Source organism: Hippoglossus hippoglossus, chromosome 13 (assembly GCF_009819705.1).
Source record: "Hippoglossus hippoglossus isolate fHipHip1 chromosome 13, fHipHip1.pri, whole genome shotgun sequence".
In the NCBI taxonomy this organism is placed as follows: domain Eukaryota; kingdom Metazoa; phylum Chordata; class Actinopteri; order Pleuronectiformes; family Pleuronectidae; genus Hippoglossus; species Hippoglossus hippoglossus.
Genome location: NC_047163.1, coordinates 20552321 through 20580059, shown reverse-complemented (window position 1 = coordinate 20580059; position 27739 = coordinate 20552321). Strand labels below are relative to the sequence as shown.

Here is a 27739-nt window from a genome sequence, read left to right as displayed (position 1 = left end):
TACAGTACTCATCTGGGTAATTATGGATCCCATTGCAGTTATAGTCTAAGGCCAAAGCCAAGCCTGCATTCTTGCCCTAATTTTAACTACTCCAAACCTTTACCAAACCATAACCAATATCTAACATGCTCTGTTTTACTTTTAAAATGACTGAGTTTGATCAAAATAACAACATTTCTGCAAGTGTGGGATCCAACGTTTGCTGGGTATGCAATTAGTAGTGTAGTCATGTGGGACACAGTTACGCACTATGCTCGCTAAGAAAGCCTGTGAAAACACTGGGTAGAGTGTAACTGCTGTTTGCAGAAGGCATCACCTCCATTCACTTCGATAAAATTCATCCTGTGTCTGTGTATTGAAGCACAGAATGTAGTAGCTTCACTTATGCATGTGTGGATGCAAGTTTGTGTTGGTGATTATTAGCTGTTGCGGTGGGACACACCCATACAGAGAATCACCATGGTGGTGTTGTATTGGCCATAGAGTATACCAGGGCAAATTCCATGTGGGCCACTGCTTAAGAAAACCCATGAAGTTGTTACTGGCCTTCTCTGTGTGTCTGTTACACGGGGTGCACATGAGGGCATCTGTGCTCTGTACTTATACTGTAGGCTAAAGAATATGCCCCAAAGTTCGAGAAACAAGTTAGAAGGTGAATCTTGAGCATGTGAATATTTAGTCACAGCTATGTTCACTTAGAATAAATCTCAATGCTCGTGAAATAACTGAACACTAGAACTGTTTTTTGAAAATCTACAAATAAGAGCTGCAAATGTCTCAGGGTATGTTAAAATTAGCAATCTTCAAATCCATATCTTTTTTTTTTTATCCAGAAAAAGAATCATGACAATGTAGTTTGACCACAGCGTACTGTTGTAAATTGTAAAAGATATTAAGGTAAAGATTACACTTTTGGATAGATACCACTATCATTTTGAACTTTTTGGTGTGTTTTGGAACTAACGGGCGTGTTGAGAATGCCACATGCAGCTCTGCTAGCTAACATGCTGTATGTTCAGCGTGGGTAAAGTTTTTCCTGAATCAGTTTCAGACTTAAAGTATCTAAATTAATCCATCAACAAAAAAGCACGGATATGTGAATACCATACCATGCAAACAAACGGAGAGGCTAAAGGCAAAGCCGTATTGGTACTTGTACTGGTTTCAACACGGCCTCGAGCACAAAGCTAACTATCCTAAAGTTTCCTTCAGGGAATGACAAAGACAAAAATATTCCTTGATTAAATTTCACTGTTGAAGGTTTTGGCATGAGTCAGGGTTCAGTCTCCATAATCCCTTCACGTTGCCTCCTATTAGGAAATTAAAGGTGCTTTGTGTCATTGCAAAGATGATGGATTACGGGTTGTGCCTCAAACAAACCTGATGAACCTAGACGTGAGTTTTACTATGCTGGACTGTAACTGGTGTGACTGTAGCAGACCAACTACTTTAAATGAGGTGAATTATAGAACAATTAATTAAGCCCTCCTTGCCCCTGTGTTGTCCTCCTACTTTAAGACCTGATTAATCCTAGTCCAACTTTTCATCCAAACAACACCTTAAACAGTTCCACACCACACAAGTGTGCATTTTTTAAAGTTTACTGCCACTTTTCTTTCATACAAAATGGGGTGCTTGTCTTTAAGTGTCTTCAGGCACACAATATCACCCCTTTCCAAAATTCAGCGTCTGTACTCTTTCCATCTTCTCTCCTCTCTTCTCTCTCTTCTCCCTCTGCCTGATATTCTGGTCACGCACAACTGCGGCAGCCCTCCTCCAATCGCTGGCATTAATCCACACCTCAGACCCCCCAGACACACAGTCTGGTCTCCTACAATGTACCTCAGCTCCAAAACTTTCCCAGACACATTTGGCCTTCTCTCTATCGCTTTCCTCTCCCTCCCTCTTCAGCCCCTTTTCTTTCACCCGGTCTCCCCATGGCTCTTCATCGTCCAGTTTCATTTGCTCTGCCCCTTTCTTTCTCTCTATTCAGCCAAGGCCTGTCTGACAAAAGTATCTCCTAATCTTCCTCAGAGCCCATTTGACATAAAATGGCGGCACCGCAACCGACCAATGCTGGCTGTTCCGCTAACATTAGAGAGTAGAGCTACAATCCACCCCAGTTTTTTTTTTTTTTTCAGAATTGCTCAAACATTTTCATGTTGCCGAACCCAGAGAAGGCCCACATATAAGGCCCAGATCCCATTAATTTAATTTGATTTGTGAAATCCCAGCACACAAAAACCTGTAAAATCTAAAAGTCTGTAATTGTGATCATGAGAAAACAGGTTTCAGTCACATATTTCTGCATCTAGATCTTGTTTAGTTGATCTTTTTCCGTATACTGGCAAAATATTTCAAAGTCATTTTCATTAAATATAATTAGTCAAATTTAGACATGATGACATTACTTCAAGTTTCCAGACACAACAATTTGGTAAGTGTCTGCTTTTGTGTCTGTCTTTGAAGGAACAAGGAATTGTTTCATGCTGCTGTTCAAAAAAATTCCCATCATACAGAAAGCAAACAGACCAAGCTCTTCACAACAGCCTCAAAAGATCAGAATGCGATGCAGCCAGAGGAGACATGTGGTAAATCTACCAAAGGTACAGTAAGATAACGCTTTTGGAAACAGACAGGGGAGAGGCCTCCTCAAAAATGTTATTATAGTCTACTATGATTTTATTCAGTGCATATAAACAGTGTATACAACCAGGGTTATTAGAAACACTTGTACAGATGCTTATTCGTGCATTTATCCAGTCAACTAATCAAGTGGCAGCAGCACAATGCATAAAACCATACAGATACAGGTCACACTTAATGTTCACATTAAACATCAGACCACTATGGCACCACTCTAAGTTTTTACTGAGAGCGCTTTGTTAAGGACAGAGCTATAAAAAGGCCTGACTGAAGTCTGTAGTAAATCAGATAACGCTCTCTCGCTCTTTCCCACTATGATGAGCAGAAAACCATCTCAGAATTTTAGAACAAGTCTCACGTTGAGACGAATGGGATACATTTGTAAAAGTTATTATCTACTGAGCCAGAAAAACATAAATTTGAGGTTGCAGCGCCACAGACTCACCAACACTTGACAATTGAAAAACGTGGCTGGGTGAATGTGGATTTCTGCTGAGGCTGCAGATGTTAGAGTCACAATCTAGAGTCAAGCACATGAATTCATGGAGCCAACCTGCTTTGAGTCAACAGTCCAGGCTGCTGCTGGAGGTGTGGAGAACGTTTTCTTGTCTCAATTTGGGCCTTAACATCAATCAGGGTTTGCATGTAACAGCTCATCTCTCTATGGCTTCAGTTTACCAACATCTAATGGATACCTCCAGCAGGATAATGCTCCATGTCACTAAGTACAAGTCTCAAACTGGTTTCATGAACACGACAGTGAACTTCAGTGAACTTCAGTGATCTCCTCAGTCACCAGATGTGATTCCAGTAGAACCTTTGTGATGTGGCAGAACAGGAGAATGAAAGCATGTCAACATGTAGAGTTTGATGTTTTAGTAAAGTGCTCTCTTGGAAACCATTGAATTTCCAGGTTGTATATCTTTAATGGTGCGTTTCTGTTATGGACCCCTAGAGGTGAAGAGAACTAAGACTTTTTACAGTGAGGTTAGAAAGGGTTGAAAATCAAGCACCGTAAACATTGTATAGCAAGGATTGTACTACTACGGAGAAGAGAAACAACAAACACTCTTAAAGGAGGATCACAGAAGTAAATCATATTTGCAGAGGGGAATCTGCTGGGGACCCCCACGGAATGAACGTATCAATTGTTTAAATAATCTTTACCGGGATGCCAAGCTCTTAACATTCTTGTGCTGCACGGTTGCTAATTTATGGCATGCTCACTAATTTATTCTTTGGCATTGGACTACAAGAAAAGAAAAAGACCCTCTGCAAAAGCCACTAATCAGTATCTGTTGGCTTGGACGTGTAGTCCCCCCTTTGACAGTGTTTTCCTCATAAGGGTTTTAACGTTTATCTGTGATCTTGTTTGGCTCTGGTCTTGGGAATCTTTCTGTTGTGCTGGGAAAGACAAAGCTAAGAGGATTGAATTCAGAGCTGCAGGCAGACATGATGGGAAGTGTAGATAGAAAGTAGAATGAAAGTCTTTGTGGTAAATTAAAGTTCATTCAGAGCTCAGCTATAAGCAATGGGTTTTATTTTATTGAGATGTAATTATGAGGGGACATCCATGTCCCTCCCACCCATATATTAGTTGCCTTACTCTAACCAAACCAAAACTCTTTTTCCCTTCCCACACCTATGATTTTTCCCTTACCTCCCCTATACCATGGGTCGATGTCGCAAGAAAGACTTCTCAATTGAAGTGAAATAACATATACAATGTCACTGAATGAAATCCAGTGTCCACTGTCAACGTTGTTGCTTGGCAAGACAGTTTTTATTCTTTTCAGGTTTGCAGCATATAGACCACTGTGGATCTGGGGAGGTGTAGTAAACCTCAGTATTTGTAACATCAAAATTTGTCAAATGCTGTTGGCACACAGAATCACAGCAATCGACAGGAATGGATATTTCAAAGAATTCTCCAAAACCCCATATATTGACCTATGGCTAGTTACAGTATGGTTGACCATACTGTCAACCTGAATGCAACCACTGGTCTCGTGTCAGACTCACTAATTGCCAATTCACCACCAGTACCCATTCACCCATTCAACCCACCTTTCCACCCAAACTGCAGACTGCTTCCTGCAGTGGCGCTGAGCCTTTACATTAGAAATAAATCCCGTGGTCCTTCAGTGTCTACGTAATTCCTGAGGATTCTGGACTGATTTTATTTTAAAGTTGGTGCATCAATCAGGTTGTCACTACAAGTTCTATTTGAACATAAGGTTTTTCTGCTGACGTTTGATGCACTGATTTTTCTCACATGAAAGATTTTGCAGGTCTTTTTCACAGGTTTCAATATTCACAGCTTAATTGGAGAAAGGTGATGTCACGTACTAACTAGCACCAATATGGATTTTGCAATATTTGAATGTCAATGTGACAATTTGAAGGACTGGTTACCTGATAAAGCAGATGGGCTGAGTGTTTAACGCATATAAAATTATAACGACGGATGGTTTCCCCTCAGTCTTTGAATTTCAGTGTAATACAAGTAATCTAATATGAGGGATTGTAATCACATAAATAATCTGACTCCATGATGTCAGTGTTTACCCAAACGTCTTTCGGGGGTTGCAACGGCAAACACATTCATCTGTCTAACGCGACGCCCAATCTTTTGTTTGCTTTCTTGCTGTCCTTTTGTTTCCTCCGTTATACCAAGCACTCCCTCGTTCTCTCTTCTCCTCCGATATCCCTCCCCCCTTCCTCACAATCCCGTTTTGCGTTCCTTGCCTTTCTTCCTCCTCCTTCCATCTCTCCGCACGCCTCGCCACCCTCCGCCTCGCCACCCTCCCCCCTCTGTGTTTGTGTCCTCATCTGACCCTGCTTGGCCTGAATCGCTGCTGGTGCCCATTTGGATCGGGCACAGCTGGTGCTGCTGCCGAAAGCCGAATGCCATTACCGCCGCCGTCTCCGGTCCCTTCGGTCTGCCTGTTTGTCTGAGAGACACGTCTTCATAATGGTATTAGCCCGATTTCTCAGATTATTTCCTGTAGGTCCTTATTTTCTGTGTTGAATCGTTTTTTTCACCCTGCCCCTGGGGGATAGTTTAAGCTTTATCTTATTCGCCCTGCAGGAAATGGGAAGAAATTACAGAATAATAAGATAGGAAGAATAAACATAAACATGTCAGCTATTTCATGAAAGGACAATACAAAGTGGGGATAAGAGGAAAGGGGGAATTTGTGGCCCAAACTGTCCAATCATGGGTCAATAAAAACCAGGGAGAGGAGAGTGTCTGCAGCAGAGCGCCAGCGCCGCAGCGATGGCTCACGGTGTGCCAGCTGCCGTTAAACTTAGTGAAAGCAAAGGAGCAAAACCAAAGGTTGCTGTGAAGAGCGGAGAAGAAAAGCACATGTTCATAGCAATTGTTCAATGCAGTGCTCATAAATACGCAATGATAACAATTAGTATACATCTAAATGTTATAATTAAATGTTATATTTAATAGGGCATGTGCAGTTGAAGAGATTTATGTCCATAGATACAGGTGATATTAATATAAAACATTGATATGAGCTCCTAATGGGATTGTAATGTTCGAAGATTTCTTTTATTCTCAAAGGAAGTGGTAAATTCATACTGAAAATAAAAGCTGCAGCTGAACTAAACCCTACCCAGGGTTCATTTGGTGCTCAGCCATGCCTGTCAAGTAGCATCAATGCTCCGGTCTGTGGATCTTTTTGTATAACGTGTAGTAAAGGCTGATTTTAAATCACAATTACTTCTTTTATTGACAATCAAAGCAGCTGTGGGGATTCAGGAGTTATGGAGGTAAGGAATAATTTTAATGTTTTTCAACACTGAATGAGGAATTATGATACACTGAGCTCACTGTTTGGTTGAAACAGTGATCAAGGTTGTGATTGTATTAACTGGATAGTCCCATTTTGAAAAAAATAAAATAAAATAAAGTTGAAAACAGCATTAGGTTAAAGTATGGATGAATCCGATTTATGGGACAATGTTCTAGTAAAATAAATTCAATCCCAAAATAAAATAATGGATTTTTTAAAAATGTTGTGATATTGGTTTTATGGTACAAAATAAAGAACAAATCACCCAACAAATATTTCTGATTGGTGGGCAGGCATAGCATGTGTTAGTTGCTGTGCAGTAAAATTTTACTATAGGTTAAACCCAAGTTTATTAGCTCATATGTGATGATATAATAACGTTAAAAACGTAATATCTGAATTTCATACATTCATATAATTATTGTAATTCTGCTATGCAAGTAATTCGGCCTATGTTTTATGTTGAGTGCAAACTGTGGCACATTTATAATATAGGAAAAGATGTTGAATATCCCCTGTACGTTTGAAGGTCTTCTGCACAATTTAGGTTACCAACTACCAGTAGATGTCAGCAGGTGTTAGTGGCCACCAGCGGATGTTAGAGACATAACCTCAGTTGTGTACCTTAGCGTCATCAAGTGTTTTGGTCTTGTAATCACAGGACACGCCTACCAAAGGTTGATCAGACCTGGGTGCATGTCCCTAGCGTCTTGGGGCATCAGTTGGGGTAACATGCCAAACTGTAAGCACCAGAGCTTTAGTTTGCCAGGAAGCATGGACTGGTCGAAGTTCTTAAGGCTGCTGTTGACATCCTGCTTCAGTTGGTGGACCTGCTCGTAGTCTTTGAGGCTTGCATCATAGCATCGTCCAAGGCTTTTTATAGGTTTCTCGGACACCATTGGAATGGGTTCTCCATAAATGTAGAACCTATAGTCTGATCTCTTATCTTTGTCAATTGAGATGCTTCTGGATTTTGGTGTATTGATCCTCATTCTGGCCCTTGTATTCCCTAGTTGCATGGTGCTGTTGTGGTCAGGGTTGTCATGTAGGTCCTGATTGGTGTTAATCGGTCCCCCGACTTTTGTCGCTCACCACCTACTACCCATTTGGAAGCTCTTATAATCACATCCATCGCCATAGTGAACGCTAGTGGGGAGATAGTGCAGCCAGCCATGATGCCTAGTTCGAGACACTGCCATATGGTGGTAAAATCTAGTGTTGTGAAGCAGAATTGCAGATCTTTGAAGTAGGCTTTAATCAGATTTATGATGAGCTCTGGTACTTTGAAGCAGTTGAAAACAGCACAGAGGACACGATGAGGTGACCCAAATGCATTAGCAAGATCAAGGAAGATGACATGTAGATCTCACTTCTCACTCTTGGCTGATTAGATTTGGTGCCAGGTCATGCAAGTGTCTTTTAAACATCCAGAGAACCCTTGAATTCTAGCTTTTTGGACCGGTGTATCCACCAGCTTGTTTTTCACCAGATAGCTTGTCAGCTTTTGGGCTATGAGGCTAAAGAAGTTCTTGCCTTCTACATTGAGGAGACTGACGGGCCGAAATAAGCTGATGTTTGAGGACTCCTCCTCTTTTGCTATCAGTACTCCACCAGCACCGCCAAGCTTTGGGTATTGTTTGCTTCACCAATGCCCCTCTCATTAATTTCACAAGAAGCGAGAACATCAGGAGCATTCTTGTAAACCCTGTACGGGACACCGTTCGGGCCTGGGGCTGATGACACTTTTGCCCACCTCACTGTGTTCTCCACTTCTTTCCATTTCGGAGGGCTCACATCCATTTGGTGTCCTGGCTGCTCAATGGGTGGGATATCAGATTGAAAAGCTATTGGATCATGTCTCTTTCGATCAGAGTGTGTTCTTTCCAGGTCTACGTCCTGCTTCGAGGTCCTCAGGGTTCCTCCCTTCTTTGTGGTGAAGAGGTTTTACAAATTTAAAGGGGTCTATAAAGAAACCAGTTCTTGCTCGTCCTTTTCTTTTCCGAGCTGTTCTTAGACGCTCTGCTCGCCTCAAGGTTGTCAATCTGCTCTTGATGTTCTCCTGCAGTATGTTAATTCCCTTCCTTCTGCTCTTCTGAGGCTTTTTTCCACTGCTTTTTAGCTGCCTCCTCTCTTGTACCGAGCATTCTATTTCCAGCTGCCTTCTGGACTTGGTTTCCATTGTTCATGTTATCCGTTTTTTCTGTGTCACTCCAAAATGTTCAGCTCCGTAGCCATAGATGAAGTTACCCATCCTCTCAAGTTTTGTCTCAACTGTGTCCTTTATCTTTTCCAGGATAGTGCTTAGGTCTGCATTGATGGCCTCCCATTTAGCTTTTTCTGAAGCTCCAGGCCAGTTCACTTTTGGTTTGGTTTGTAAAGGTTTCATCTCCCTTGTTGATTTTCCTGGCTGTGTGGGCTCTATACCGTCTTCTGCTACTGCCTCTGTGCTTAACTTCCTCAGACGCAGGGGGACTGATGTCCTGCGAAATTTGTCCAGTCCAGTGGCTGGAATTCACTCGACTAACTTGATTGACTTCTTAGAAAGTACTGCTCAATGTGAGGTCCCTGCCTGATTTCGATCAAGCACTTCTTCTTTCCTTGGTGTATTTTTAGGCCCTTTGCCACTGTTATTTTCCTCCAGCCACAGAGACACACCTGGAGCTTCTTGTCAGATTCTGTCGTGTTAGCTTCTTGAATTGTGCTTGCCTTCCTCTTAGTCATTTCCATTTCAGGGTCATTAGCCATGTGGTCCGTTAGTGAGTTGTCTTCCACTCCACTCTCGCAGACTCTGGGGGTATTTTTCATTTAGTTGCTTTCGTAGCCATTAGTGGGTGTCTCCAAATGCCAATTCGTATTGGATCCTGCCAGTATGGGTAGCTAATCCATGCCAGCCCCGGTGGGGTCTATTTCCTCCAGTCAGCTGTCTTTCCTCGCCGTCACAAAGTCTTTCCCTTGTTGTCAGCAATCCTGTTCATAGCGGTCACTGGATGCATCCAGCTACAATCATTTAGAATATAGGACGAGATGTTGAATATCCCTTGTACGTTTGAAGGTCTTCAGTTAACTCTGCACATTGTGCTAACTTTGAGAGGTTGAATGACGAATAGCTGACTTTCTCTCTTCAAGACATTTTGGTAAGTAAAACACATTCAAGTGGTTTTTCTAGGGTGAAATGTTTTGATAGACACAAGAGAGCGACAGGAACTGGAGGATCTCCAAAAGCTGAAAAGCTAAATGGAAACCTTTCACACCGGTGTACAAAACCAATGTGATCACTACACAGTTTCCTAACAGATGCAAGAGTTTGCTTAAGGATTAAACAAAAAAAAAGTTTAACATCAAAACTCTACTCTTTAAAATATTTTCTGCTAACCAACATTTTAAGTGTGAAACAACTTAAGACATTGCTGTATTTTGTTTTGCCTATAGATACCCAAATTCGACTAGATAATGTTTGATATTTCATAACAAAACTATATAATACGTGTTATGCCATGTTATGATAAAATTTATATTTTAGCCTAAAAATATGTTTTTATTTGAAGCCTTGTAGAGCTGCAGCCTTTAGCAGATGAAAATGCTGCAACAAAAAATCTTCTTAAATCAGACTATCAGCCCAGAGTGTCCAACACATAGTGACAAAAATTGATACATCATTTCATATTTGAATTGTATTTTTTAAAACTGTGATTGGCCAACCAAGCCCACAGTCCTGTTTGATCTACCACACCCACTGTGGCTGTTGGGTGTTAGGCCTATAAACATAGTCAGCAGTGATGTCAGACTGTACCGACCACACCCTGACTTCCACATTTACATCAACCACTGGAGGTCAGGAGAAACAAGATTTGAGCTAGTGTTTGATTACACTTTACATATTTGGTTGCAATTCAAATTCCCCAAACCATTGTTGGCTGTAAACTTAAAGCCAATTCAATAACAAACTAGTAAACTGGAGTTCCCTCCTCAATATCCTTACAGTATAGTAAAATAGTTTTAGTTTAGTTTTAACATACTCTATGTTTTATTGAATAGTAGCAAACTTACCCAACCTGTAAGTTGAGGCTAAGAGGAAAACATGACCTTGCATGTCAGAATTGATAGCACTATCAGTTTAACCGAAATATAGAGTCTGCTAAGTGTAACCAAATACATGTGAGGCCAATTAATCTAAGTAAATTAAATGGACAAAACAGGTTTGTAACTTGCTTTCAATTATTATTCATGATGTAGCAAATAGCAATCTTTCCAATGCATTTGACCTGGTTGCAGGATTTTTGAAATACTGCAGTTTTGCAGTCCTTCTCTTTCGTCCCCTCTTGCTCCTTCTTTCTGTTGTTTTCATGTACCAGTCCCCCATGAAGGACAGCTGCTGTGAGCTGACAACCTGGCTGCCTGCCATTCATTACTCTGCCAGTCGATTTCTGACGTACCCCCCCACACCAATACCCATCATGCATTTTCAGACACTGTCTGCTTGCTGCTGCTGCTGCTGCTGTAGCAGAGCTTTGAAATTAATTCAAGAGAAAAAACAAGTGCTTGGTTTCATTTTTATGTTTTAAGACAAATTTGTTTCTTGCTTTAGAGCTTTCCATGAAAGGAACTGCACATACTGAAAATGAGCTCAAAAGCTGGGTGTAGTAGTAAATCAGATTTACTGCTACACCCCATAACGTATCTTAAATTCATCTCATGGTAGAAAATAGAAAAATACCGTCAACTATCATTGGTATTCACATTCCTCAGAAAATACAATGTGGCATTTGCCCTACAAGTACGCTGACAAAAATTCCACAGAGCCAGCAGCGAGAGAGTCTGGCATTGACCCAGAGACAAAAACACAAAGAGAAATGTCTGATCGTCACTCGGGTTATTTCAAGGCCAGAATAAAGCAAGCCAAATACGAACCTTTCAGCTAAGGAGGCATCCTTACATGAAATCGCCCAGCAAAATGCTCAAGATTAAGTCCAAGGACCGTTTTCACTGTGAAAAATACTAACATCTATTCCTCTTCCTACATATCATTATCAAGTCTTTTACCAGATAAGAAAGCTGCGAAAACCCTTAATGACTTTTTTTTAAATTTAAATTTTTTACTTTCCACAGTGTCAGTACATGGCATAATAAACTGTAGACAAACTATACAGTAATTATAGTTATCTGATGGAACAAAAAAAGTATAGTATAGGTACAAATGTGGCACACTTTGTTACATACTAGTCGTGGCACCTAAAATGACCATAGCTACGTATGTACTGCAGAAACAGCTTAAATGTGTTAAATGCCCAAAGCTAACTATTTGTAGATTGGTGTGGCTACAATAAACAAAATCCCAGAATTATTCAGGTATACAGGTAGCTGGAACAAGATGGCTTCATGATTCACTTTAGGAACATGGGCCTATTTCAATGTTGCAAGCTTAACAACTCGTTCGAAGTGGAAGGTCTTGGGCACATTGACTGGGTTGGTGGCAGTTTGTACGATGTGTCGTCAGAGCATATCTGAAGGCAGAGCTAATCGCTATTCAGAATGGCCACACTCAAAACCGGGGGAAGCTTGAAGACAGTCTCCTCAAAGGCATTCATGGTTTAGACAAAAAAAGTTGCAGAAGTAGCTGTGTGGAGAATGAAAACATAGAGCTTGAGAGGGAAATTCAATCTCATCCCTTCACACCTGGCCAATCCCTGAGTGACGTTGGAGCTTGTGAAGTTCTTGGTTTTCGAAAATTACAAAAATTGTTGTTCACTCACCATCTAACATAGAGTGGATTTTGAAGGATCGCACAGGCACTTCCTTTAGAACTAAAGAAATAATTTCTTCTACCAGATAGCGTAAATTAACCTGGTGTGAAGTCAGTGGTGCAGTATTCCACTGTTATTTTAAGGAATCAATTATCAAGATAGTACTATGCACCTAGGAGGATGCACAACGCCAGCACATTCCACTTGTTACACACAGAGACATGGTGCAATTATGATGAATGAAATTGCCAATTTTTGTGATCAACAGACCAGTTTCCTTTGAAGACAAGTATTCTTTTTGGCATATCTGGCATATCCACCACTGTATTACCAATCCACCAAGGTGGGAATGGGAGATTGCACTTTGATTGGTTTATTGCATGTTATAAACACAAACCACATCCGTGAATAATGAATAGACTTAATACAACTATTTTGAACTATGTGTCTGGTGCAGCTTTTGTTTTTATTTATAGTTTTTTGTATTGTCTTTCTTGGAAAGACACTGAGCCCTAAATGATCCTGATGGTGAGACGAACACCTTGTATGACATCCTACTTTCATTGGTGTGTGTGAATGAATGAATAAAGGTCATGAAGGAAAGTGCTTTTGAATAAAGCACTATCAAAATCTAGCTATCTACCAAGTGGCAAGTGTAATAATGCATTTGTCTGATTAGATTTATAAATACCTAACATTGCAGAAGTTTGTTACGACTGATAAAGAATGCTAATCCATTGGAAATGTATTTGTCAGAAAATCTGCTTGATATGGCTAAAGAAGCCAAACTGTGATGAACTGTAGAAGTTTGGTTTGGCTGTCAGGCATCATTATTTCTCTACTTACTAAACTAGCTGGGTCTTCTGCAATATGTAGAAAAGTAATTATTGACACTAATGTATGTATGTAAATTCCCATTGGATGTATACAGCCGTGCTTGTCGGCAAGCTGAGAGAAGGTGGTAAAAGGACAAACCCTGAGTGTCATATGAAATCCTACAGAGCCGTCTATCTGATTATCGGAAAGCTGTATATCAGCGAAAACTGAGTTTATATCTAACTTGGTCTACAACAACTATCACAGGCTTCAGGTTCTTTGAAAAAAAAAAAAATGTTCTCACTAACTAACTAATTCTGCTCTTATTCTACCTACATCTGTCCTCTGTGATTCTTCTGTGAAAATTTCTGTTCTCAGATCATCTTTAACTACGCCCACTGACCATGACCCCCCTATTCCACCTATGCGCTCAGCTGTCTTGGATCAGTTTGAGCCCATATCAATCTCCTCCCTATCCAAGGGGGTCCACCATCTGCAGTCCACAAATTGCGCCTCAGATAGTATCCTTGCTCATCTTCTTAAGGAAGTCTTTGACACTGTTAGCCCATGTATTCTGTCATTGATAAACATCTGTCTTCCCTTTTGTTGTGTCCCAGCTGCCTTTAAATATGCTGTTGTGTAGCCCTTGCTAAAGAAAGAAAATCTTGATCCCTCTGTTCTCTCTAACTGCAGGCCTATTTCTAAACTGCCTTTCTTGACCAAAGTCCTAGAGAAGGTAGTTCTTACCCTGCTGCAAAAATGTCCAGGGTGAGTCTGGTTTTAAACCGTCGTAACACTGGAACAGCTCTTTTAAGATTTTTTAACGACCTGGTTTTAACTGTTGATTCAGGAGACTGCTGTCCTGGTGCTTTTAGACCTGATGGCTGCTTTCGACACCGTCGATCACGCAATCCTGTTGTCACGTTTGGAGAACTCTGTAGGGATTAAAGGTGAAGCACTCAGGTGGATTCAGTCATACTTAACAGATAGGAGTTTCTCTGTCTACCTGGGTGATTACTCCTCTGGGACGGCCCCACCTACATGTGGTGTCCCTCAAGGACACGTTCTAGGCCCCATCCTATTCTACTTATATATGCTGCCCCTGAGGCCAGCCACTCAGCTCCTCCTGGACTTACCTAAAACGAGGCTCATAATCAGAGGTGATCGTACCTTTGCAGTAGCCACCCCAAACTTGTGGAACAGCTTACCACTCCATATTAGATCTGCCCCCTCTCTAGCAGACTTCAAATCATTACTAAAAACACATCTGTTCTTCTTGGCCTTCTCCCTGAGTTGAGAACGTTTTTATCCCAGCTGATTTATTTTATTATTGTATATCTTATATTTTATTTTAAATTATTCTACTTTCTAGCTGATTTTATTTTACTACTTGTACTCTGATGTATTATGTGTTACTGTGTTCTTGTTGTACGTTATACAACCAAGTTGTTTGAAATGTGCCATATAAATAAAATTGACATTGACATTGACCTACAGTATATAATTTTATCACAAGTGCCTGTCTAGATTATTTCAGCCTAGTTACACCCACACTAATACCTTCAACCCTACTTAAAAATAAGCCGAATCATGTGTGCTGCTGCTCCTTATTAACATCAGTGATAGTTCTTAATAAGCTTTCTTCAAGATGTACCTTTTATTAACAGAGGCAGAAGTTGGAAGACGGGTCATAGGTAGAGAAACAACATTTAATATAAAAATCCTATATGTAAACTATGTCGAGTCTACAGGTGAGTTTTTGGGGGGAAGGTGTCCAGTGAAGTTGTTAGATTACAATTTGACAGTTAACACTGCATTATTAACTGTAAATGCCCTCATAATGAGTACAGGCTCGGTGAATGCCCTCATTGGTGTATCCAGATCAGGTCTGCTTTGATCAAACTGTTATACAGCTCAATACAGATGGGAGACTTGACTCAAGTCTTGCCAGGAAGCCCTCCCCACACAACTGAATGGCAGAGGGCCACAGGATGTGCTAGCAGGCTGTCATTACAGCAAAAGGGTAGCCTTTGCTAAATAGAACAAAGGAGAAGAGGAGAAAAAAAAATGTATAACACGTGGATGGTTAGTTGGCCTGTGCAGAAGTGCAATGAAAAGATGGTACACATCTGCACAGGACAGTGAAAAAGGTCTATTAAAAGAAAAGAGGACATAACAGATTTCTGCTTGTTATTTTGAATACAAATGTATTTTGTATGTTGGTGAAATATAATTTTTGGTCAGCCAAAAGCTCTCCAACCTTCTATTTGTAGCCATAATTTAATGAATACATAAATTAGCAACAATTCTCTGAAATATTTAAGGGTAAAGCTGCACTTAACACAATAAACTGCTGTTTTTGTTCTGCATGGAACACAGGGGGAATAGTAAAAGGGGCATCACAGAATAGAGGGTGGGAGGGGGTCGGCAAGGAGAAGAGAAATTTGGAAGCAATGCAGGGAGGGAGTAATGCAGGGATGAAGAGAGTCCCTGCGAAATATAATTTTTGAAGGCTTACACAGCAATAGTTGAGATCTATCGACATCATAGTATTTTTCAATATCATTATGCCAAATACTTCAAGGAAATGCCTTCCTTAGAAAGTTTTATATTCATTCATTCATTTCATCCACAGACACAATGTTCAATGAAAACTCAAAAGCTTTGCAATCCAGCATTATGAATGAATTTACATTCGACTCACCAAATAAAGTATGACACAAATGGCGATTCAAAACAGGTTGATTTGTTTCTGAGGTTTTATTGTAGGTTTTTTTTTACTTTTGCAACACCCCTGTACGAGACATCTATCTTCAAATCTGAAGCTTGTACAAAGATTTGTGCGTTTTCAAGCACCTTTAGCTACTTTAACAGGGTCCACACACTGCTTGGTGTTTGGCCCTAATGAACAGAACTAATGCCTGGAGTATTCCTGCAGAGCAACTTTACTTTTCCTGACAGGACTAAAGAGGTTCCTGTTAAAGTTTGTCAAACCTATAGTAATAAGTTGTTGTCAATATTGAATTATTAGTAGGCCTATTGGCTGGTTGGTTTTTAATTTAATATAAAAAACACCTTTTCTATGCTGTGCCCTGACATTTACTCCATTCGCAAGTTATAAAATTCAGCTTGAGAAAACCAACTGCTCTGAGTATTGTTTCTTAATACAGCTGGCTGACCACAATTGTCAGCAAACTGGGAGTCCAATTCATGTGTAAGCCAAAACAATGCATCTTTCAGTCGAACACACAAAATGGTGCAATGCATCATTCTGATCTTATAGACAAAGAGCCATCAATTCTACAATACTGTAAATATGTAATCAATGAATAAATGAAAAAATGAATAAGACTAAACACATGATCTGCACTGTTATAAAAGGCCCATATCAGCCCTTTATAATATAAACTAAATGTATCAGTGGAGAGGGCTCTACAACGGCACTTGTTCTCCAACTGTGAATGATTTATCATGCAAAGTACTTGAGTTCTCTGGTGTATTTAGCCATATGGGAACATTGTGATGCACTTTCATACAGACTGATGATAACAGTGAGGGAAGAAAGAAGGAGACAGGAAGGAAGGAAAGGAAGGGGGAGAACAGTGCTGTCAATGACTTCCTCGAGCTCTTTAAGCCCTCAAGAAGAACAATGATTCCTTCCTCTAAAACTGCTGCAGCTTGCCATCACACACAATACCACTGAGAGGTGTTTGGCAAGGAAAGATGGAGGAAGTATACCCCAGTGCGTTTAGATTAACATTAACTTTCATAGAAAGAGTCGAGTGGAATGACAGCGATCAGCTTAGTGCAGAGCACTTGACAACCACTGACTGTCAAATAAATGTATGATAAAGGTTAAAATAATGTTGATAGCAAGTAGCAGGTGTATAAAATATTGATGGACTGACAGGGACTTGTTACAGAACACTATTCAAAGTAAGAGATGTGCAAGGCAACAGAAAAAGCGGTGGTCAAAGTGAGCGAGGAATACTGTACATGTCGTCTCTTTTCTCTGCATTATGACAAAAATGCATGGAGACAGGAAGTATCAAGAAAATTTGAATCCATCTAAGTTTAAAAATGAGTCAAAACAACCTCAAATCCAACAGATAAAGATGAACCTGATTTGTCCAAATTAAATGTTTTTGGTATGATTAGCAAAGGGCAAATTTCTCGCTAGAAATGTTGTCAAAATGTATTTTAGTGCCCAAACTATGTTATAAAATGACATTTTTATCTGAAAAAACAAGGAACATCGGCCATGTTTTCGTTTTTGCAGACGAGAATTTGAGAGTCACGTGACGTGGGCACAGTCCAATGCAAAGCAATGGGCAGACAAAAACATAGGCATCTCACAATTTGGCCTCTCAAATTGTTGTGTTTTGCCCAGTGGACCAACGTAGCTATTACACGTTTTGAGATGAGACTGGGTTGGATTAGTGGTAGGAAGTCCTTCAAAGTAAATACTACTGTCATTTGTCATTGCCTTCCAAAGTGAGTCATATGACTGTTTTCTGATGTGACACCCCTAAAGTTGTTCATCTTTTACGATGGGGTGACTTACACTGAGACAACCAAAGGAATCCATCTGATTAGCTGAGAGCTAGATCTTTGATCACTGAAGAAATGAATCAGGGGTTATGACAGCCCTCAAACTGCAGAAGATATACAAGAGATTTGACAGAAATTCATCCTGATTCTGAAATTAGTTGACGATGGAGGTGATGAATTCCGTAAGAGTTACATTTGGTTTCATCTGTACAGTGTTTCCCTTGTGTAACAACAGGATAACGCTGCAATTGTAAAACAATGATAAAATTAGCATTTTCTTCTATGTCACTGGTTAAGATATGGTTAGTTTAAGGTATAACACATATTTGGTAATGATTTAGAGGATTATTTGTAATACTGAAAAGAAACCAAGATCAACTGTTGGTAGGAAATGGACAGCAAACAGGGTTTTCAAAGTCAGACACTGGCCTGACCTATCACACCACTCTGGCCTTGCGGGTTTTGCCGCATCACAAAAATGTGACACTACCCTTTCTTTGTCCCTGTTGTCTTGCCATTACATGAGGCTGCTCCAGGTCCTTGTCTGGTGATCACTGATGATGTAACAAAGGACAAATGCCGTCTATCATGGTTAAGGACAGTCTTAGGGTGAAATCCTAAAGCACGTTATAAAGAGTACAGAGAAAAAGGCTTAAAAAGTCATCCTCTAACCCAATCTACTAACACCCACCGAGATTACCATTATGAAACTCATTTTCAAAACAGTAAAAGGTTCGGTGTTTCAATAACCAAGCAGGAAGTTCAGTAGTGATCTTGTTGTGCAGTATTATGTTGTGGTGGTTTTTAGTTTTGTGGTGATGGATATATTCGCTTAGTGTAGTTCCAGATTTACATAGTGTTCCATTGTTTTCTGAATACCATGAGATTTACTGGTCGGCTTTAGTTCGGCTAACAAATGCATTTATACGACTGTTTTACAAAACCGGACATTTTCCAGGATAGAGTGCTTACAATGTGACAAACATACTGTTGCCTCCATCTAGCCTATACTTAGATGGTTAATAGTTTAAATGTGACTAATAGTCGACTGTCTCTATTGCTCCCCAAGATGATGTGGGCGCCTAATACCCTCAACTGTTTAGTGCTTCTCTGCTTTCTCTCAGGGAATGCGGCTGACATGAGGTAAACAAATCTTTGAACGGTGCAGCACCTTTGGGCCACAAGCACAAGGTATGAGAATGCTGCTTTTTGTCCTATGTGAACAATTGTCTACCTCTTCAGATCAGACTTAAAGTTCCACTGGTATTAAAAAATTAGGCTGGTTACATAGAGTTGATGGTTTAATCAAACAAAATGCTGACGTTCAAGGCTTGGACTATATCTATGACTAATCTGCCACCCATTCATGCTATATCTGGACTATCCGATCTAAAAACATGGGCAAATCTCCAGCTTTAAGTTTCATCAGTCTAGTCACTCCAGCCAAGTGTGTGAAGAAGAAGTTAACATTTACAAGGATGTTTAATGCAGAAATGTGGTAACACGTGAAGCAGCAACAGATAAACAGTGGAGAGTGCTGTTTCTTTAAATGTACCCTACTATTGCTAACCACAAATTGAGCTGTTTCCCCTTCTTTTTTAAATGTCAGCAGGAGTTCCTGCCTGTGAGCTGTCACAGGTTTGATTTTTTTACACTTGGACCAGAAATCTAATATATTATATATATCTTTGTAGAAATCGGCCCATCCTCTGATTAGGAGAGATGTGTGGTTCAAGTTGAAGTAAGAAAACCATTTTCACATTTGCATTAGCCAGTATTAAAAATCAATGATGAACGCCTACATGTTGGTGGATGAGGTGCAAGCTGTCAAGGCTGATTCTGCTGAAAGTGTAATTAAAAAAAAGGCAAAAAGTGAGATTCACAACTATGGTGACGGTAATTGCCTTACCTTCTGCGTATCCCATTACATGCCTTCAGCCTTCAACTGTTGAGTCTTCCACGATCACTGCTGTGAAAGGAAACAATTGCAGTTTAAGTAAGAGACCATACTCCAATTTCCAACTCTGGCCTGATCCATTTTAAAATCAGACACTCAATCACATTAAGTCATATGGAAGGAAAATTAGGATTCTCTTACGAACAACTTCAACGTGACTGTTGTTCTTTGGGTTAAACCTCCTTTGATCTGTTCAAAACTACTTGACCTTCAGTCACTGTACAGGGCTCCAGCTCATATGATAATTTGTGAACAGGTTCAACAGACTGGCAGACAAAGCTCGTTCAGCTGCCACCAATAATGACACCAAAGAAACTCTTCAATGCTGAAGTACCTCACAGGGTTAGTTCTTCTTTCTACAGCTGCTGCCTGTTGAGAAGTCAGGGCCTTTATTTAGAATTCACTTCATATTCATTTTTGGTGGAACTCGAGAGATTAGTGATATAGTAGAATGAGGAGATAGTTTTCGCAAGGTTTAGAAAGCTGAATTTTTTCAGGCCCAGATCGATTTTTTTTGCCATGGGTTCAATTCCGACATGTAATCAGAATGCATGTTGTGGACTGCGTTATACGGCGGCCCAACTCCTGAATGAAAATGAACAGAGCAAATATGAACAAAAGGGATATTCCTCAAATAAAATACTCAAAACAAACTATTATCTCGGTGCCAGCTGATGTAGCAGTTCTTCAAACTGTCTGGACAACCTGACATGTGTTGTGAAGAAGCTGTGGCACAGTTTATGCTCCCGAAAGAAGCAGCTCCTCTCTTCATCAATAACCCATTTCATTTATTTATTTTTTTTTCATTAGGTAAAAGGAGTATTATCTTTATAATTTATTCACTAAATTGCATTGCACTAAATGTGAATAGTCGGAATACACGGAATTATTCACCTTTTAATTTATTTGTATCGCTGTCGATGCGCAGAGGCCTTAAGACTATCATTCTTACCATAGCAGCCAATATATAAGAAGAGAAAATAAATAAATAATTCCTCTCTGGAATAACCCGAAATCTAATGTTCCTCCACCCAGTGCCCGTATTCTTGTTAGCTAAGCTAGTTTTATTCATTGGCTAAATTAACTACATTATAACTACACACACATGGAACAGCTTCTCATATTTCATGCTTCAGAATAACGTAACACTAATTTGGTTTACTGCTGCTACTGCTCTATCTACCTTTATAACTTTAGTCTGTGTGTGTGTGTGTGCTGAGTCTTTGACAGGCAGTAAGTCCATACCTGTCATCTACAAATCCTCGCTGAGCACTCGCAGCTCAAAATGTCCACCCATCAGTCACTCCCAGTCCTCTGTCAGATGTTGTTATGTCGTCTGTCACTGATTTGCCCGTGTGTTCTAGGCTCAAAACCTGACTACTACGTGTGTCTTTTTTTAAATAATTGCTGCCATATGTTGAGTATTTGAGGGCCAAAATGTGGACACCACTGTGACAGTTATGTCCACATTGATTGAAATTTAAAACCTTCATTTTCCGCTGCTAATGTTAGTTAGGGTCACATGGCAGCAGGGTACACTTATGCATTCTAGATATCTAAGACTCTACCTTGTGTTATTTTTCTCACTTTTCAGAGAGTGGTTTCAAAGTCTAGATCCAAAATCAGATCAAAAAGGGCTAGAACTGGTGTTTGTGTACCAAAGGTTAATAGCTGAAAATATCTGCCTTAGAATTGTGACACTCAAAAATCACAATATCAGCAGATCCTTAAAGCAGCCACTATTAAATTAAAGCAGATTGAATGAGGACAAGACACAGTATAAATCGGTATTTTGAATCAGCAGAGCAACAGCAGTATTTTTAGCTGCGATGATAAAAGCACCAAGTCATAACAGGAAACAAATAGTCCTTTTAAGCCTCTGGAGAACATATAATCTATTTTGTATTGCAGGAGGACTGAATTAACTTTGCTGACTTTGTATTCTTTCCGGGAAAAAAATGGGTCGAGGTCAGCAGTGGTCTGCTTTTTCTAGACCCCTGTCCCTTTAAAGACAATGACCTGACCAGCAGGGCACCTTGGCTGGAGATGAGAAAGTAGTTATTTCCAGCACCCTCCTCATTTATTTGTGTATGTGTTTTAAGAGACCTAAAGCAGCAGGCTGGATGCCTGGGAGCCATGCTGATAAAGCAAGACGGGGACTGTGTGCACTTTACCCAGGGTCCCTGAGTGAGTTGGGGGGCAGCATGGGGAGAGGGGACAGACAGGTGATCAGAGCCAGGCGGATACACTTGGGTGGATAACATGTCTTTAATGGTACTGATGGACTGCCCAACTGGCGCCCTGGCCGGCTGACTGGCACCATGCCCAGCGTTCTTCCACTGGCTGAGCGGCTGTATAGCTTAGATGACTGCTGTGAGTCAGAGAGGGACAGTCAGGGGTGACAGACCGCAGACAGAAAGACAGGCCGAGGCAACGTCAAACACACTGGACACACAAAGGCCAAAGGCAGACTAGAGGTGAGAATCAACAAACTGTGTGTGATGTAGCTGAGGACACATTGTAGGTAAAACAAAAATCCCAGAGCAGAGGAAGGGGGCTGATTTTGCAAGGAAATATTTGAGAAATTCACTGAGATTGTAAAGGCAAAAATTTGTGAGACAAACATTATAGATTACAAGAAAAAACTTAACTATCCTCAGAGATTGTAAAGTCATAACTTAGTAAAAACAAAAACTATACAACTTTGTGCATCAGGAACTAGAACACAATGGACAGATGCAAGGATATCTTTTGTTCCATTTAAGGGCAACTCGAATGTGATTTTGTCCACACTACTAACGCTCCATAACGCTTGTGTAGACAACGATAATTTTAGTTTGCAAACACCGTTTTCAAGTGAAAACAGCAGTTTGGAAGTAGTCTGAGTGACCTTTGTTTCCCTAAGCTTCATGATCATGTTTGCCTGTTTGCCTTCACGACTCTCTGCCTTCAGTCTGCAGCTTCACTCAACCCCCTGCCTCGTCAGTCTGCCCCCTAACTCACTCCTCAGTGCACTGGCCAGTCATCCAGTCTCGCTGTCTAACAGCTCAGCCAGCAAACCACCATTCCTTTGCTCCCAGCCTTTGTCTGCCAGACCCTTCATCTTATTAATAAATCTTTAACCATTGTAAAATAAATTAATCTTACTAGGTCATTGACTGCAGGTGTCTCCGTGACAACAGTAAGTACTATTCCTTTGAGATGTTATTTCCTAGTACAGCTGTGACGTTCTTCCAAGTATTTCAGATTTTTTTATAGCAAATTTTTAACTTAATCAAAGAGAATAACTCAGTGTTCCTCTCATAAATGTATTTCTTTATAGAAATTCTGAGGATTTTCTTCATGCAATATTACCCCCTCCCCTAGCCTTGTTACATATATGTATATTTTCACCATGCAAGCACTTTTATCAGGTAACTTGCTCTTCTGACGATCCTGCACAAGCGCAGGATCGTCAGAAGAGCAGGTTTATGTCATGTGAAGTTACTCTACTATAAGATTTCCTGATACTGAAGTTGACCCGCACAACTTTTTACCTGTCATGGCAGAGACAACCTTTTCTTTGCTATTTCACCACCGCAGCAAATAAGCTACAATCCATTTTCTCGAATTCCAATTGAGATCCTATGAAAAACGTATCTGTTAGTAGAAGAGCCTGGTGATTGAAATGATAGCTAAAATATTTATCTCCTGATAGATTTTTCTCTACATCCGCTCAGTCAGCATTGAGCTGCACTCCAAAACAACAAGACAGGGAAAAAATGGCTCACATTAAGGGAAAGCAGAACCAATAATGTTATGGCTGCTGCAATATCAAGAACATTTAACTTCTAGCAGCAATATGAATGTTCTTCATGGTCCAGTTCTTATCTTTATTAGTACTGACTGGTACAGCATCACAGTACTACTTTAAAAATTTCCAGTCAGTTTGCACTATACAGGCTCAAGAGTGAAAAATAATTTCTCACCTGACAGAGAAAACTGCATTGCATGCCACTTATGGGTAGGCACAGAACTGCAGCTGAGACTATTTGGTCTCACTGTCTGCACTGTGAAAAGTTTTTGGACCATAGTGTGAGCACACGGCAGCGCGGTAGAGCGATCAAGCATGCAGCAAATAGCACCGCAAATAGTGCTGCATACAGCTATTTAATGCAGCAACTGAGCAAAACTTTAGGTTTATGTTATTAAGAGAAGTGCTAAAAAGTTTTGGGTTCATTATGAAACTGTGGCAGGACAATTTAGAATATGGCGGGTCACCACAGTCTTAGGAATTCAAGGGAAACATACCAGCAAACTGTGTCTGTCTGCTGATTTATGAGAAGTAATTTTTTTTTACAGAAAACAGCTGCTTTCTGGGGCTTCAAATAAAAATGATTAGAATGGTGACCAGAAACCCCAAAAGTGACCTAAATGTGTCTGGCTCTGTAGAGCTGAGGGGAACCACAGATTATTCTCTGTAGTTTTTTATGAGCTGATATGAGTGACGCTTCCTATTATACACTAATATTATGCTATAAATATTCACCTACTATCAGTGTATCAAAAACAGTCTTCAAAACAAGAGATTGAACGTATTATAAACCCGATTATAGAGCATTTGAGACTTAAGGGTCTTGAGTCATTGGTCAGAATAATAATAATCTTTACTAGGTCGTATTTAGATACTGAGGAGCTTGATATTGTTGTCGGATTTATTTATCTGTGTGATTCAAAAGAGATTATTGTAGCCACAGTAAGAGATTCTTACCGCTGGCAAAGCTCCTCCTGTAACTCCCTCCTTCCCCGAGTGTAGACGTAGCATGTTTACAAAACCTGAACAAGTTCAGTCTGATGATATCTATCAGGGACACAACTTTATTTAAAATTATACTCTAATGACAGGACACTTTATTTAAAATCGCAGGACTGAATCTACTGTATACAGTTAGCTCTCTGTGGACGGCCTGTTTATATATGCAGGGCTTTTAAGGAAGTCACGCTGTGTTTACATTATCAGACATTTCAACTAACTGTGGGCTATTTAATAAATAAACAGCAGAAGCTCAGGGTCTTAGACTCTGTTTTGTGTTCAGTTCAACATGGTTCAAGTGGTCTGGTCAAGCATTTACCATCTATTATTATATGGCTTCATCTCAAGTCTGCTTGCTAGACAGAAACACAAGCCTGATGAACTAAAATACAGCACAGCCAGTGATCTGATGAAGAGTGATAAGTGGAGGTGTTGATCACATGCCTCATCAAGGCCTATACTCTGGTGTTTACTTTGTCATTTGTTAGTTGTTGGTAGTCGACCTTTCTAGTTTGAGGGCAAAATGAAATAAGATTTCCTCCAGTTAATTTGAAGTAAAAAAAAAACACAAGTGAAAATTAGCCACAAAATGACAGATAAGATAATTAAGACTGGAGGTTTGCAGAGGTGTCTGATGTCAACATTTTCGCCTTCAGTTAAATGGAACATGCTGTTTTTACAACAGACGGAAATTGTAGAAGATATATTTAACATCACTGACAACAGACAATTTAATTCTGAACTTTGTTTAAAATTGTTTATACACTACCATTCAAATATTTTGGATTAATTTATATTTTGCATACAATACAAGCTAAGTACCAGACAGATGTTACCTGCTCGCAAGTCTTGTCGTGTCATATCAGCAAATGTTACTCAAGCCCAAATAACCAACTAAATTCACTGGTGGACATTTAGCTTGCATTCAGTCATTCAAAAGACCAGGCTCATTTTGTGTGTGGCAAAAATGTCATTGACAATATCGGTACTGCACAACCATAATAAAACAGCCATTTAAAAAAACTGTTATTACAGCAGTAACATTTTGAGTGATTGCAGCGTTAAAATAATTCTATTAACAAGTTTGTAAAAAATCATCTAGTGTTGTCTATGTGTGGCTTTCAGCCCATTTATCTCAATGAACCTTGGTGGGTTGATTTTTGCTACAGATGTTTGCTATATTACACAAATTCCTACTTGATTACCAAGGTTTAGGATGCAAATTAGCATGAATCTGGAAGTTATAGAATTTTCAAACATAACACATGTTGTCTTTAAATATGGCTACAATCATCCCAAACCTCAATGTTTTCTTAAACTCCCCAAAATATGTTTTTTAATGACTAAAACTCAACTAATGCCATCCTTGTTGGACTTGTTAATTTAGTGCCTATAGAAGGGCTGCGAATTTTCAACTAATATTCTCCATTGTGGTTTAAATTGATAAATACAAAATATTGGTTTTAAAGTTTGAAACAAAAGGAATTTTAGTTGTCTGTGTAAAGTAGGTGTATCATAATTGGAATGATAATATTTATTATAAGAAATAACTGCATTAGTATGTTCATACATTGACATTGGTGCCATTTTGGGACAAATCTCCCTGAAATGAACCTTCAAGTCAGGGCTTACTCCAGGCTGCACCCTCAGGATGCTCTACCAACCACATGCTTTGGGTTTTAGATAGCTGATGTCAGGGTCATGGTTGGATTTCAAATCTTCCAATCCTGGTGATGGAGGCCTGACAGGAAGAGGACAAATACGTCCCCTGAGATTAATACATACACTGGATTTTGGCTTAACTCCAATTGGTGCTGCTCCAGCCTGCTAGCGGAGTGACACAGCCTATTTACTGACTGCAACACTGACTATTGGAAGAATCACAGGGGCTTAATGGGGCAAGCAAGGCCAATCTATAGTTATTGTTACAGACATGGGTTCATGGCATGTAGCTGGGGCCATTGGGCCGGTTGGCTGGTCCGTTAGGAGAGTGCAGAAGTGGCCTCCGAGTAGTGGGAGTGGTCCGGCCCAGATGGCTGTCCTATACAGCCCAGGGACTTAATATCTTTCTCTTCCCTCCTCTCAAACCAGATGGAGACTATTACAGTGGCCTGAAAGACCTGAGACAGAGTGTGGTCGAGTGGTGTGTGTGGGGGGGGGGGGGTATCTAATTACCGCAATTGTTTTTTTCTGTTCAGTCTGCTTTTTTCTTGCTTTTCTGACACAAAATGCTCCACTGCAAACCCTCCTGAGAATTCCTTCAAGAGAGCAGACTGTTTCACACATAACAGAGGGACGGACAGAGAAAAAGAAGAAACGCAGAGGAGGGAGGAGAGAAAAAGCACTTTAAAGATATGCAAATCCAGCTGTCTGGGGTGAGGAGCATTAACTAGCGTTAGCAGGATAGCTTCCTCTATTTTTAGTGTTTGCGTGTGTGTTTGCGTGTGTGTCTGTGTATGTGTGTGTACGTGGGCGTGTGTCTGTCTCTCTCTGCCGAGGTGTGTGATGACTTCCTTAAGTCTGGGCTTTCATGTTCCAGTCAGACAGTCTGGGCGTCGAGATATGTCAGCAGAAATATTCTGCCTAATTGAGACACTTCACAAATGAAGCTGTCAAGCCTGGGCTTCAAACAGAATACACAGCAGCAGTTAGAAGAAAAATTCTAGGACAGCAGCATGAGGCAGTGTCTTTTTTTCTTTTAAATTCTAAACAAGTAGCTACAGTGTGCTCAGTGATTACAAGCTGGTTTTAGGACAATCATACCAGAACTTCCCAAAATATATTTAAAAGAAAAAAAACTTTCACAGAGAAGCCTTCCGATCAGATTTTCATATAATCAAATAAAGCAAATCCATGGGAGGGATTTAATGAATAAACTACACTGCTCAAAAATATTACACTTAATCTTAGACTTAATCGTCACAGTATAAGACCAAGTCAGTTAAACTTCAGGCATGTCAATCTGTCCATTTAGGAAGCACAAGTGATTCTAAATCATTTAAACCTGCTTTGGTGCAAATAAAGGGACAACAGGTGTAACGGAGAGTCAGATTGCTCTCTCCTTCTCCTTCCTGACTGATTCTTCTCTAGTTTTGTGTTCTGCTAGTGTCCTTGTCACTACTGGTAGCATGAGGCGGTAGCTGCAGCCCAGTCAGGTTGCACAGGTAGTCCAGCTCCTCCAGGATGGCACATCCGTAGGTGCGCTCAAGAACAAGAAGTTTTGCTGTCTTGAGTCTCAAGAGCATGGAGGAGATACCAGGAGACTGTTACACCAAACTGTCAGAAACAGACTCCATGATGGTGGCATGAGGGTCCGACGTCCTCTAGTGGGAGCTGTGCTCACAGCCCAGCACCTTGCAGCTCGATTGGCATCTGCCAGAATTTGGCAGGTCTACCACTGGCACCCTTATCTCTTTACAGATGA

At 40.3% G+C, this 27739-nt stretch overlaps 1 long non-coding RNA gene across 2 annotated transcripts in view; it reads right to left on the bottom strand.

The window, feature by feature from the left end:
• LOC117773243 overlaps positions 1-27739 on the bottom strand; it is a 99826-nt gene that overhangs the window by 15094 nt on the left and 56993 nt on the right. For both annotated transcript variants that reach the window (XR_004615885.1, XR_004615884.1), the window contains one exon: positions 19476-19535. This is a non-coding gene — a long non-coding RNA (uncharacterized LOC117773243). The remainder of the gene's footprint in view (positions 1-19475; positions 19536-27739) is intronic.